At 34.1% G+C, this 14,115-nt stretch overlaps 1 protein-coding gene across 10 annotated transcripts in view; it reads left to right on the forward strand.

Annotated features, from left to right (window-relative positions):
* PTPRK (protein tyrosine phosphatase receptor type K) overlaps positions 1-14,115 on the forward strand; it is a 586,903-nt gene that overhangs the window by 347,724 nt on the left and 225,064 nt on the right. The window lies entirely within an intron of this gene.

Consider the following 14,115-nt stretch of genomic DNA (forward strand, 5'->3'; position numbering starts at 1 on the left):
CCAAAATCTCTGACAGATGCTGGTGAAGGTATCATTACCAATGAGAGAGGAAACTTCAGCAATTCAGCAAGTGCTGAATACCTTTCGTCTATGTGGAGATTGTCTCCCTTGGTAACTTTGTTCCGGGCAGTGCAGAGGCCCTATCTGATAATATAGATTAAAAAGTTACTCTGAAGCTGGCCTTGGTGAGATTATTCTCTTATTCAGAAAACCTGTGGTTGAGGATTAACTTGACACCCAACTCTACAATATACGGAGACTTGTTAATTGCCCTCCCCGTGCCTGAAACGAAGTGATGAAATTAATAGCATGAAATAGGAAGGAAGGATGAAACGTGAAATAAAAAGTAATATATAAATATAGATCCCAGTTCCTACTTATACCATGATGTTATAGTGGGAGAAATTGTTAGCTATTTATCAAAAGCCACTGAAATGTTTAATTGTCTCTGTTATTAGAGAGCATTTTTAGTGTACTGTTTATTACTGAAAGTGGCTTAATTTTTAGTTTAGTTGGAAGAGCCATTTTTTAACCATCAAGTATTATGTTGAAACACCTGTAGAAGTTAGTGCACAAATCTATGCATCCTGAACATTTAGTGATTTAGGTTCTGAAAATTGAAAACTAAGACTGTAGGGACCTATGAAAATGTAAATGCCTATAAAATGTCTTTTGTTTCTTGAACACATGTGTTTGGCATTTATAGTATTTTTGTTTTTACAATATTCCAGGGCTACTCACCAAGAGAACTGATCTATAATCAAAGCAAAACCCATGAAATTATGTAATATACTGTCATCTTTAAATATTTTAAGTTCTGACTCAATTTTAATATATTAATGTTTATGTATAAATCTTTAAATATTTATATTGGAAGATGCTCACTAACAGGCAGTTTAACTGCTCAATTATTAATCTGAGATTTAGACAACAGAGAGTTTACTAATTTGTTCTTTGTTTCTACGTTCTGTGGTTGGGTAGACAGCTTGACCTAGAAGATGTTGGTTAAGTCCCCATGGCTCAGCCTAAAGCACACAATTTGCTTCTTAAATTTTCTTGCAGCTCAGTCTTTTTATTCTAGGTATGTGGCAAAGTATTCTGATTGTAGTAGGTGAGTTTTCTGAGGGAGAGGCAAGTAGACTGCACAACCTCAGCGAGTCAGAGAAGTAATTTAAAGAGGAGACATTGTGGATATTGAGGAATAGCTCACTCTGTCTTCCAAAATTAAATTCCCCATTTTAACATAAAAAGATGAACAATGAAATTCATTTTACTCAGGATATTGCCTGTACGTATTTCCTAATAAAACTATCTTGCCTTCTACATTTAATCTTTATAAAGTATATACAAATTAAAATAATGAACAATAATTTACTATTCCAGTTCTTCTTTTTGATTTCTTCCCCTCTCAAGTGTTCCCCCCCCCTTTTTTTTTAATTCCAGCAAGTTAACATACAGTGCAATATTAGTTTCAGGTGTAGAATTTCGTGATTCATCACTTACATACAATGCCCAGTGCTCATCACAAGTGCCCTCCATCCCTATCACCCTGTTTCACCCATTCTCCCACCCCCCCCCCGGTAATCCTAGGTTTGTTCTCTATAGTTAAGAGTCAGTCTCTTGGTTTGCTTCTCTTTTTTCTTCCCCCCATATTCATTTGTTTTGTTAATTAAAATAAATGTATGAATGAAATCATATGGTATTTGTCTTTCTCTGACTTATTTTGCTTAGCAAAATACTCTCTAACACCATCCATGTCATTGCAAATGACAAGATGTCATTCTTTTTTATGGCTGAGTAATATTCCATTCAATATATATCACATCTTCTGTGTCCATTCATCAGTCGATGGACATTTGGGCTCTTTCCATAATTTGGTTCTTGCTGATAACTTCTTTTTGACTTCCATGTCCAAATTTTTCTTTTAAATATCTCATCTGTTTTCTTATTTTTTAAAGGGTTTCATCAAAGTAGACCCTTAAAATTTAGCAGTGTCATATAATATATTGTTAATAAAATGTGATATTTGTTTAACCAGGAATTACTTGAAATTGGTTATTGATGTGTGAGCCAATGGAGACTGCAAGTATATGAGGTTGTGTTTTAAAGATAGTTATGCTGTATTAAGTGGAGAAAACAGCATGTTAAGGAGCATTGATTTATCCCTATTGAATGCTTATGTTGAGAATGCATATTGACTGTAATAAGTAAAAATATGACTATAAAGTGTTTTGAGGTAATTTATTTTGAGAATAACCTTATCTGTGTGGGAGGGAATAGAGTAAAAATAACTTACACTCATAGTTGCTTTCAAATTTATAAATGTCTTGACATTTTGGAATTACAGTGCTCTTTTCCTTCTAATTCTTTATTTGAGAAACATTTAATCTGTGGGCCCTTTGGCATAAAATGGTGTCAGGCTCACTGACACTTGTAGTTTTACTTCCCATTTGTAGAAAGTTTATTTGTTTTTAAAACTATCTTTTACATGTGTTAGTCTTTGTCACATATGTTTCTTCGTTTATAAATGTCCTCAAAAGATGTGTTTGGTGCATGTTTTTATGGCCAAGAAAAGTGCTTAGATTTTCAAATACATTGTAGATTTGAGAAACTGGTTACTGTTTTATCAGGAATGTCTATTATTCTTGCTCTCTATTATTAGAAAAGGGAGGAGAGTTTATGAAAATATATATTGTGTTAATTTATAAACAATCTCTGAAAAGCCGAAATTATAGATAATTGATAAGTATTGTATATCTAAATACAAGGTCAGTATTGATGGTGAAAGTATGAGGTCATCTACTTCCCTTCCTCAAGATGCATACTCCTTTCTCCAAATTCAAGATCTCTCAGCCTTACCCAGCACCTCCGCTGGCCTCAGCCTGGTATCCTATAACACGAAATAGAACACAGCTTATGCTAACTGTGATAGTAGCTGGTATTTAGTAATGATTTCAGAAGCCTAAAGTTTTTTCACAAGCTGTGGAAATGATTCCTTTGAAATCCCAATAGTAACCTTTAAAGAGTTCCCATTTCATTCTATTAATTTTTGCAAGCTCTGCATACTGGTTCTACATTCCATTTTAATCAAGGGTAGGACAATGCCACACTGTAGTTGTAGTATTAATATCATATGTTTGAATAAATGCTGATTATTATGACATAGCTATTTTAATACACCCTGCATGCTGACAATCAGGAAGCCTTAAAAATAAGTATAAGAACTTCTCAGCTATGTCTTTGTGTCTGAAATAAATTTCACATGAATTTCTTGTAAAATAACAAAGAAATGAGGATTATTTTCTGCCTCTTAGAAATTCTATTGTGGGGCGCCTGGGTGGCTCAGTGGGTTAAGCCTCTACCTCCGGCTCAGGTCATGATCTCAGGGTCCTGGGATCGAGTCCTGCATCAGACTCTCTGCTCAGCAGGGAGCCTGCTTCCCTCTCTCTCTCTCTCTGCCTGCCTCTCCATCTACTTGTGATTTCTCTCTGTCAAATAAATAAATAAAATCTTAAAAAAAAAAAAAGAAATTCTATTGTTTTGGTGTATCACAGAACATTCTTTGACTACCGAGTACCAATGAAAGAGTGAATTCATTACACTTTATTATGTTAAAGATCCCATTTTCATATTTGTAAGCCATTGAAATTTTATTTCTGGTAGTAGTAAATTTTATTTTCTTGGTAGAAATCTGTCAATAAATAATTTTAGAGTAAGTTTTAGTCAATTGATTTTATTTGTGTGGATTAACAAGTAAATTTTGTATTTTTTAAAATGGAAATGTAGATTTTCATAGTGAAGTATGGATTATTTTTGTTTTATAATCAGCATATGAAGTGACTCCATCATGATACTTTATTTTCCCACCTGTGAGGTAGATATATTATTTTACCAATTTTGTAGCTGGTTAATCTAAGACTCAGTCAAAACAAAGTGAAACAATGACTTACCTAATGTCAGACAACTGGGCAACTAGGACTCAAAACACATTTTCTAGTATTTGAAAAGCCTGAATTCTTTTTGCTCTTTCTCATAGTATGGGTGATTTTTTTTCTCTCCCTTTCAGAAGAATATGGCATACCTAAATGAAAGTATAACAGGTAAAATCTGGGAGGAATGTATATTTTTACAAAAGAGTATCTGCACAGCTAACTTATTCCCTGAGGAACATAGTTAAATGCTTGCCACTTCACTTTTTATTGAAAGCACAATTGATTAGTGAGCTTAACATTCAAATATATGCTGTGTTTTAAATGTTTTAAGCAGTTGAAGAGGTGTAAAATATTGTTTTATTTTATCCTTTTCTGAAAATGCCCTGCCTAGTTGCCAAAGCTATTTTTTGTTTGTTTTCTTTCTAAAGTACATTTAAATCATTTGGTAAGTGCAATTACCTGCTTCAGGGTCTCTCAAGTTAGAAGAGGTGGTAATTACAGCCTCTGGTGGCTATGGCCTCCTACGCTTGCCTCACGCTTCTCTATTCACCTGAGGGGTATGATTATTGCACTGTTAGCTTACAGCCTGACCCATGTTATTGTTCATATAATGCTTCTTCAGGCATTTTATGAATTTAAAAAAAAAGGTATAAATGTGAAGTTGTTTTAAATGGGAAGTAATTCAAAAACTCCATTGAACAATCAAAGAAAGTATGCTTGTTTTTTCTCTGTGTCAATTTCCTCTGGGTATACCATCTGGTATAGAAGCTAAGGAAATACAGTTTCTTTTTCTCTTATTAAATGGAAATAAAGTATACCATCATCAGAAATTGTCTTCATTGCATGGTTTAGCAATTGCATGTTAAAATTGCTCTTTTAAATTGCCTACTGCTTCTGGATAACCCATTGTGGCACTGTTTTATGATTAACTGACATTTTAGCACATCTCCCTCATAGGGAAGGTCAAGAGTTCAGGGTGTCCAGAGTGTAATATATTTACACAATTGGGAAAACTACTTTTTACTCTTACACTGAAGTTCAATGCTCTTGGCAAGTTTTAGTGAAACATAGATCTACGAAGCATTGACGAGGAGAATGTGTTATTTTAGAGGTAAAGATTTACTAAAAATGCATTTTTTCTCTTATAAATCCACAATGGTAAACAAAACAATACTCAGGCATATTTGGGAAATTACAACGTGAGGAATTAAATTTTGGCCTTTGGGCTATAGCTTTGTCAGCAAAATGGCCATTTATTGATTTTTACTGTGATCTAAAATAGTTATCAATCACAACGACTAGTTATCATTGAAACTCAGCCTTGAGGTTAAAACAAAATAAACAACTCAAAAGAATTTGTATGGTTTAGGAGCATAAGAGTGACATACTTTTTGATTTGAACTGAAGGCTTATAATTAATGCTTGTTTTAATTTTTTTTAAGTATTGATTTCTTATATCTGATATTTATATAGCTTCTTTGTTTTTGAGCAAGAATTTCAAAAGGCATTGCTATTAATATTGAAGTAAAAAAAAAAAGCTACAGGTAAAAAGCCATTAAGAAAAGTCATGGAAAATAATTCTTCAATTTTCAAATATGTAGTACAATATTATATAATATCGTCACCAACCTGTGCATTACATACTCATGACTTATTTACATCGTAATTATAAGTTTGTACTTGTTGATCCCCTTTACCCCTTTTGCCCATCCTCCTACCCATCTTCCTTCTGTCAGCCTTCAGTCTGTTCTCTGTATTTATGAGTTTTGCTTTGTTTTTTTTTCATTTGGTTTGATTTTTAGATTCCACATATAAGTGATATCAATCATATGGTGTTTGTTTTCTCTGACTTATTTCACGTACCATAATACTTAGCATAATTACACTTAGTTCTGTCTATAATGTTGTGAATGGCAAAATTTCATTCTTTTTATGATTGAGTAGTATCTGCACGTGCACAGGTGTGTGTGTGTGTGTGTGTGTACGTGTGTATAAACCACAATTTCTTTATCCATTCATCCATCAACAGACACTGGATTGTTTCCATATCCTGGCTACTGTAGATAATAGTGTAGTGAACATAAGGGTGCCCATATATTTTCGAATTAGGGTTTTTGTTTTCTTTGGTTAAATAACCAGTGGTGGAATTGCTGGATCATGTAGTAGTTCTATTTTTAACTTTTTGAGGAACTTCCATACTGTTTTCCATAGTGGCTATACTTATATCCATTCTCATCTATGGTACACAAGTGTTCCCTTCTCTGTATCTTCACCAACACTTGTTATTTCTTGCCTAAAATCGTTTTTAGATTTCTTTCCTTTTTATTCAGAAAAACTTTTATTAGCTTCTTTCTTTGTTAGCAGCATGGGTTAAATACTCGGTCTTCAAAGTTATACAAGCAATGTCTTGCACTTAAGCCCCTTGTAGTCTCAAGGGACAGACCTATAAACACAGAGTGAAATACAAAATGATAGGAATTTAGGAGAAGAAGCTGTTCCGAGTGTTTAAGAGAAGCTGTCACCAACAAAGGATGGCTTTAAAACATGAAAGATGACCTTAAAACTTGACTTTGAATTTTTAAGGCAGGAAAAAAAAATCAGAAAATAGAGTTAAAAACAGAGGAAACATATGCTTAGCCCATTTGTAAATACTGTTGATGTTTTTTTGGTTCTGAAAATAAGGTAGAGCTTTGGGTAACTCTGGGCAGTGGTAGAACCGAGCCCACAGGTGGCATGTGGCCAGGTCTAAGATAATCCAGACTGCTCTCCAGTTGTATTTAAGAAGAAGACTAACATTCCTAGATTTCCTTTCAGAAAGATTATTCCATCTCTATGGAAGATGAGTTAGAACTAAGGAAAGACGGAGGCAGAGTGACCACAAAAACATGCTAATCATAATAAAAAAATTACCCTGGCCATAGTTTTCTCTACAGCATGTCTCTCATCTTAGATCCAAAAGAGGATATCTGTAAATTCCTGGCTCATATCATTATTCTTAATCAAGAAAGTTCCTTTTATTAAAGAGATTTTAAACACATTTTAGGTGATCTAACTTTATTGTTTGGTTCACTTCTCTTTTTCAGATAAGTTGGTTGTCCAATATTATTAATATGCGTGCAATTTCTATGACACGACGCATTATTTTAGAGGAGAAAATTGTGAAAGGTTGCAGAGAAATTCAAGAGCTACTGTGTAGTTGATAGAGTATTGATTTATTTCATAAATTTTATTGAGGGTCAAAGTTGTATACGTTGTTGCACTTAAGAGTGCAGGAGATATAACATTCATAAGACAGGATTCCTGCTCTAAAGGAACTGACAGTCTAGTGTTAGAACCACAATAATAAGAAGAATGTAGTAAGTGGTATAATAGAAATACAAGGTACTTTGGAAATCCAGGGTTGAGAAGGATAATTTCTGATTGGAAAATAATTTTTTCCAACAGTATGTTTGAAAACAGTATCAACCTTTCTTTTCTGAACAGAGATAGATTAACACTTGTGATGAATGAGCCTGTAACCTTATCCCTAATTCCTTAACTGTGGAACAATGCATAAAACAATGCACAGCCAATAGTCACCATATGGATGATTTGCCTTCACTCTTTCCTTTGTATCAACACATAGGAAAAGCGTATGCACAGATGGAGGTATTAAATGGAAACTATAAGTCACACCCTGATTTAAATTATCAAAGAAATTCGTTTGGTTGTTTTGAATTATCTGGGGCCATGGATTATAGAAATGTTATTGTAAATTTCCATTTTATATATATATATAAATATACATATATATATATATATATTCCCCCCCCCCCCCAAAATTTTCATAGAGAGAGGAAGGGAGAGAAAGAAAGAGAGATTTTTTTGGTTAACTCCTCCAATGGTCGGTAATGCTAGGAACTCCCAGCATAAGGTTCATGAAAGTTGAACAATTATGAAATCACTTTTTCTACTGTCTTTTGTTTTTCACCTCAGGTAGGGGGTGTACAGTTAACCATACATACAGTTCACAGCACATTTCCTTATAGGGTACTTGATTAGTAGCTGTGTAATTAACTAAATAGAGTTGTGTTGCTTTCAGCTTAAAATTGTCTTCTTCTGACTTAACTTTGTTGCCAGAAAGCATTTGGTAACCAGTGAAAATGACACTTTTTATTTATCCATAGTACTTTACCACATGCTGAGTCTGTTAACGGTATCATTAAGTACTCTTTTTATTGGCTTCATTTGTTTATATTGAATTTTGCATACTACAGTAAAGCTGACAGGTGGAAATGATTCAAATAACAGCATTGGTCCCATTAATTGTCCTGGATTTCCCCTCCAACCCTAGGTCTTTTATTTGATATTGGGGAATAGAAATAAAAATAAAATGATATGTTAATAATGTCTTAATGATAATGACACAAGAGTGTCTAGAGAAGAATATGACCTAGGTAGAATTAAAAAGCTATGGATCCAGATAAACACTAAGGATATGTTAATTATGAAAATAGGTTCCAAAGACAACCTATAAGCTTCAGACTTCTCTTAGATGGTCACACTGATGCATATAGACTTTCCCTTGATACTCTTCCTTTTTACCTGGAGAGCATGCCTCCGCTTTTAATTATCACTCCCTGTTTACTTCCTTATTTGACTTAGAATTTATTTTCTTTGCTTTGGAATAAGGAAGAAAACTCTTAAATCAGATTCTGCCCCCTCCCCCCAAAAAAACCAAAAAACAAAACAAAAAAAGAACAACAACAAAAACAAACAAACATGCGTCACATTTTGTGGGGCAGAGTTGGTAAGGAGAAGTATGGCCTTCATGATTATTTTGGAACTCACTTATCCAGACTCTTCCTAGTTATAATTAGTGTTTTGGGAGAGTGTTAGTCACTCTGTACAGTTTCTTGTATAGAAAAAAAATGACTCTATAAAGATGTATCTCGTTATTTTCATCATTTAACTTGACTCTTAGCTAAATCTGAAGTTGGGGTCATCACAGAATCTCACTTCCTGGTCTTCACTGTCTTCGTACAAGATATGGTCTTGTTATAGCTAATAATTGCTGTAGTGACACTCTTCGGTGCACTTTTCTGTCCGCCAGCCTGTATATAAACTGCAGAGGGGATAAAGCATATTCAAAGGAAAGAGATAATGAGTGAATTCTAATCTGGAGTGTTGTAAATTGTATTATACTTTGTGAACCCGATAAAAAAATGAACTTCAAAGGGCAGAAATTCATGCCTTTCATGTCACCCTAAGCAAGATCTGTGCAAATTCAGCTGTCACTACTTATGATCTGGCCTAGAAATCATTGAGTGATGTCCATTTTAATTGTCTTAGCCAAATCACAGGGGTAAAGTTTGAGTTGAAATAATTCATGTGTCATTCTCTAGCTTGGTTGCTATTTCCCATGTACACTTAGTCCTTCACAATGAAGAATAATAATCATTCAGAAAAATAGTTTGTTTTTACCTGTTACCTTATTTCTAAGTAGGTACTATATTCATTCGTTTTATATCCACCCTTCAAAATTTACACACATCATGCATTTTGTACTGATGTTGCATGTGCCTCTCTCTGTACTAATTTATTATCAAAACAATATATATAGTAGGCTCCCCTTCTAACAGAAATTAATTTCTGTACCACTTACTAGGTATTCCTTTAAGTCAAGAGCACCTGAAGTACTTGCTCAACACTCATGGTAACAATTACTGGAAATCATAATATTTGGGTTTTCTAGAGATTTTTCTACTCCATGATAGACCTTAGAGGTGAATAAAGGAACAGGTATCTAGTATTGAAATATAAATGGCAGTAGTCTTTGCAAAGTTTTCATTAGATATTTCATTGATTTTTATCTATTTATTTAAAGATTTTTATTTATTTTATTTGAGAGAGGGAGTGGGAGAGAGCATCTGAAGCAGATTCCATGCTGAGTGCAGAGTCCAACACAGGGCTCGATCCCACCACCATGAGATCATGACCTGTGCTGAAACCAAGAGTCAGGTGCTTAAGTGACTGAGCCACCCAGGGGTCCCTAGAAACTGTTGATTTTTAACTCCTTTTTTGCCACTCAGTAAATTATAACAATATAAGGAATTTAAGAAAATGTTTAATTTCTCCAATACTAAACAATATTATTTTAAGCTGTCATTCATCTTCTCATCTTTACATGGTGGCATTTTAAAGCACAGTGCTTTTGGGAAAAAGCTATTGTAATTGCAAAACAAATTGGTATATTGATGAATTTGTGAACTTGGACAAGTATGTTGGAACTTGCTCTATAATTTAAGAACTGTAAAATGAAGATGACAATAGCTCTTCTCTGTCCAGGGAGATGCCATCATGAAGCACAATACTGCTGTAGAGTATGAAGCTTTGTCCTTTTAAATCAAAGCAGTCTGTCTATATCAGATTATTAACATAAACTCTCTGATGGGTTGGGCTGATGGTTTTGTTTTCCTCGACGATTTAGTCAATGAATTCTGAACCCCTACCAGACACTGGGAGAGCTAGACATAAACTAGTGAAGAGAAGACAATATTTCTCATCTGTTTTGTTTTTAAAAGCAGTTTTAACAGGAAACTTGGTTAATATGGAGATAGACCACTACTAACAAGTGACAGGATATAGAAAGCAACTCCTGATTCTATTCAGTTTCACTCCATTGGGGTTGTTTATTTTTCCCCTATGTTGCCATCCCACATTAAACTCATCAAAATACAGAACACTGCTTGTTTTTGGAATCAACTGGGAGCAAAGGTTTTCTCTGAATCTTCCTTCCAGCTGTCTCAGATAATCCTTTAACTTCTGTCTCCTCTTTACTTCTGGCTTAATCTCCACTGAGAGAAAAACTCATTTTTAAGGATAAGTTTCATCAGTGAACCTGTTACTTTTGGAAAAGATCAGCTCATTGAATTTAATGGTTGTTTTTTAAGCTTAATTGAACTAACTTAGGTTTTCTTTAAAAATTTTGCAATCAATTTTAACAGTTTGGACACTATCCATTGACATTTCTGAGGAATATTAAAAAAGCAGAATCATGATTCATTTTTTTTTTTTTTTTTTTAGAAACCCCATGCTGGAAGTCCCAGATTTTGTAAAGACTCCATTAGAATTCAAACACCCAAACTGTTTTTATAAATTATATATAACAGAACATCACACAAAATTCTGCAAATAGAATTTTTTCAAAGAGCACTTCTAATCTACAGTGTTGATAAAACTATTGTTATTTTTGTCAATGCACTATTATTTTTCCCCATGCCTCTTTTTTTTTCCTTTAAGTTGTAAGTGTAGGACAGACACAGTTTTACATTCTGCTTATTTTACTTGCCACCCTATTAATTCATTTCTGTGGAATACTCTAACCATCATTTTTAATGATTGCATAATATTCTGTTGGAACTTTGTACTAGAATGTATTTAACCACTCTTTTGTTACTGAAATTTTGGACTCCATTGATCAGCCATTGTACGTGCTACAATAAGAATTTTGCACATATCATTCTTCTGCGTGGCTGAAAAATTTTTGACGCGTATTGATCAATTACTTCATAAGTATTGTATCAATGCACTTTACTGGCAAGTGCAATGACATGCGTGCAGCCATGAAGTTTTTGTACAAGAAAGTACTTGAGAATTAATCAAGTCCAGTTTCCCCACTATTACCATTCTGCACACTTGGATACCATTGTGAACTGATTTGATCAGTATCAAAAAGCTGTTTGATGAGAAAACCAAGACTATCATTGCTATTGTACTTTCTTGCTTTCTTTTACATGATTGTCTCCTATGTCCCAGACACTGCCTTAAGTGTCGGATATTCTAAGGTAAAGACTGATTTGTAACCTCTCGAAGTCTAAGGAATCATGGTCATAATAGTTCACATGTAGTGAGTACTTATTAAGTGTCAGGCGCTAGTATAAACTCTTGGGTGCAAATCCAGGCTGCCTGAGTGAATTTCTATGCAGAGCTGCCTGGAGAGGTTAGAAGATGGGCATGTAGGTACATAATTGGACTGATAAGTGGTATAATAGAGATGCTTTAGGCTCTCTGGGCGCACAAAAGAGCCTTGAAGTAAGAGTAGAATTTCATTAGGCAGAAGACTCTGAGAATTAGCAGTTATGAGTTAAGGTTTGTGAGTCAGTAAAATCTAGATTAAAAACTGGCTGTAATAATTACTGTTGGGCAAGTAACTTAAGTCTCTTTAATGTTTTATACTATCATCTGTAAAATAATGATCAAAAATCGAAACTTCCTAATTTAATATTTGTCAGATAATCAGTGATGTGCTAAAGCAGAAAACTGATTGTTATATTTTTAGGAATTTTGCCAGCCAGTTGTTAACTTGTTATTAAAAATTATACAATCTTAAAATTATGCCAGTTATATTTTGTACAAAAGTAATGTGTATTCAAGCATTCTACTTATTTTAATATATTGCACCATTATCTATGTTCTTCCAGCTATTTTTGTCTATTTTATGTGTATGTTGGAGATAATATATGATGATACACTAATGCATATCTCTTCCAGTTCAGTCTTGGGAAGCTTAAAAACTGTAGCCAGAGTGTTACAGCATGGATATTGGCAAATGCAACAAATCAGAGCTTTTTCCCTCACCACCTCCTCTGTTTTCTGGAGAGTCAAAAACATCCAAAATGTGAAATATTTTTGCACGCCATTAGAAACAATGCTTGGATAAATACTACTTAGCACATTAGAAGCTCACAATAAATATTAGCCATTACTACACAATAAATATTAGCCGTTTCATTAAAAATAACTCTTCTCTGATATTTCAAAAATTATAATTTGCAGAAAATCCAAAAGAATTATGTGGTGAATACCCATACATCTATCACTTTAATTTACCTTTCTTTATATTTACCATATCACTTGTCAGTCCGCCTATCCATTTTTTATTTGTCCATCTGTCCATCTTAATTTTTTTCACTAGTACATTAAAATAGTTTGTTGTAGGGAATGATTTTAATTTTATTTTCTTTAATTAACATGTTTAGAATGATTCGGGGTGTTTTAGAAATATTTCCCTAGTGGGGCTTCTGGGTGACTCAGTTAGTTAAGTGACTGGCTCTTGATTTCAGCTCAGTTAATGATCTCAGGGTCCTGGGATTGAGCCCACATCTGGCGTTTTGCTCAGCAGATAGTGTATTTCAGGATTCTCTCTCCCTCTGTCCCTCCCCCACCTCAAGTAAATAAATATTTTTTTTTTTAAAGAATTATTTCTCTAGTGGTGATTTAGGAAAAGGATCGAAAGATTTCAGGGAGATTAGAAGGCTGTTACCTCAGTGTAAGGAAAAATTGATCAGTGCCTGAACTGAAGCAGTGGAGATAAGAATTCCAATGAGGAGACAGAGTTGAGATTTGAGAGACGCAATCAGTCAAATTTTGTGACATATTGGAAGTGAATTGTGGCTTGGAAAATTAAGGTATAGTGTGATGGGGCTTAAGTTAAACCTTGGGGAAAAATGTTAGAAGTTACCATGTTTAGTTTATGCAGTAAGAAATTGGGTGTAGGCAGTTAACTAACATTCATGGGTCTACAGGTAAGTAGAGAAGGTATAGAGCAGGATACAAGGATTTGGGTGTCATCACACTTTCATTCATGGTTTTGGGAGTCATGGGTATGCTCTTCTTGAATTATAAGTTCAAGTATGTCTTATTCAACAACATGAAAAAATCGTACTCTTTTGGGGGGAGAATGTACTATTATATTACTTTATACTATATGCATTAGTATCTGTCCAGATTATTTAAACTGTTAATGTTTTTGCAAAGAACCAACTTTAAAATATACACTGTTTTATGTTTACAAATACATTAAGCTTGTTCAGTGTATTTTAGAAAGACTGATGAGTTTGTCTAATTGTGATATTCTTAGAATCAACTTAAGTGTTCCCCATAATGGGCAGCTGAGAGCATTATGTCAAGGGCAGAATCAAAATTTGGTTTACTGTTGGTTCTCACCAGCTGATTCTGGGCAAACTTGCAAATAGGCTTATGTCTGTTGAGTTCACTTCTTTTTTTCTTTTTAAGGTTTTGTTAAGGCTCAATCCCAGGACCCTAGTACCATGACCTGAGCCAAAAGCAGACGCATAACTAGCAGAGCTACCCAACTCAACCCTGTTGAATTCACTTGTATCTTCTTTTCTCTATTGGTTGC

Source organism: Neovison vison, chromosome 1 (assembly GCF_020171115.1).
Source record: "Neovison vison isolate M4711 chromosome 1, ASM_NN_V1, whole genome shotgun sequence".
Lineage (NCBI taxonomy): Eukaryota > Metazoa > Chordata > Mammalia > Carnivora > Mustelidae > Neogale > Neogale vison.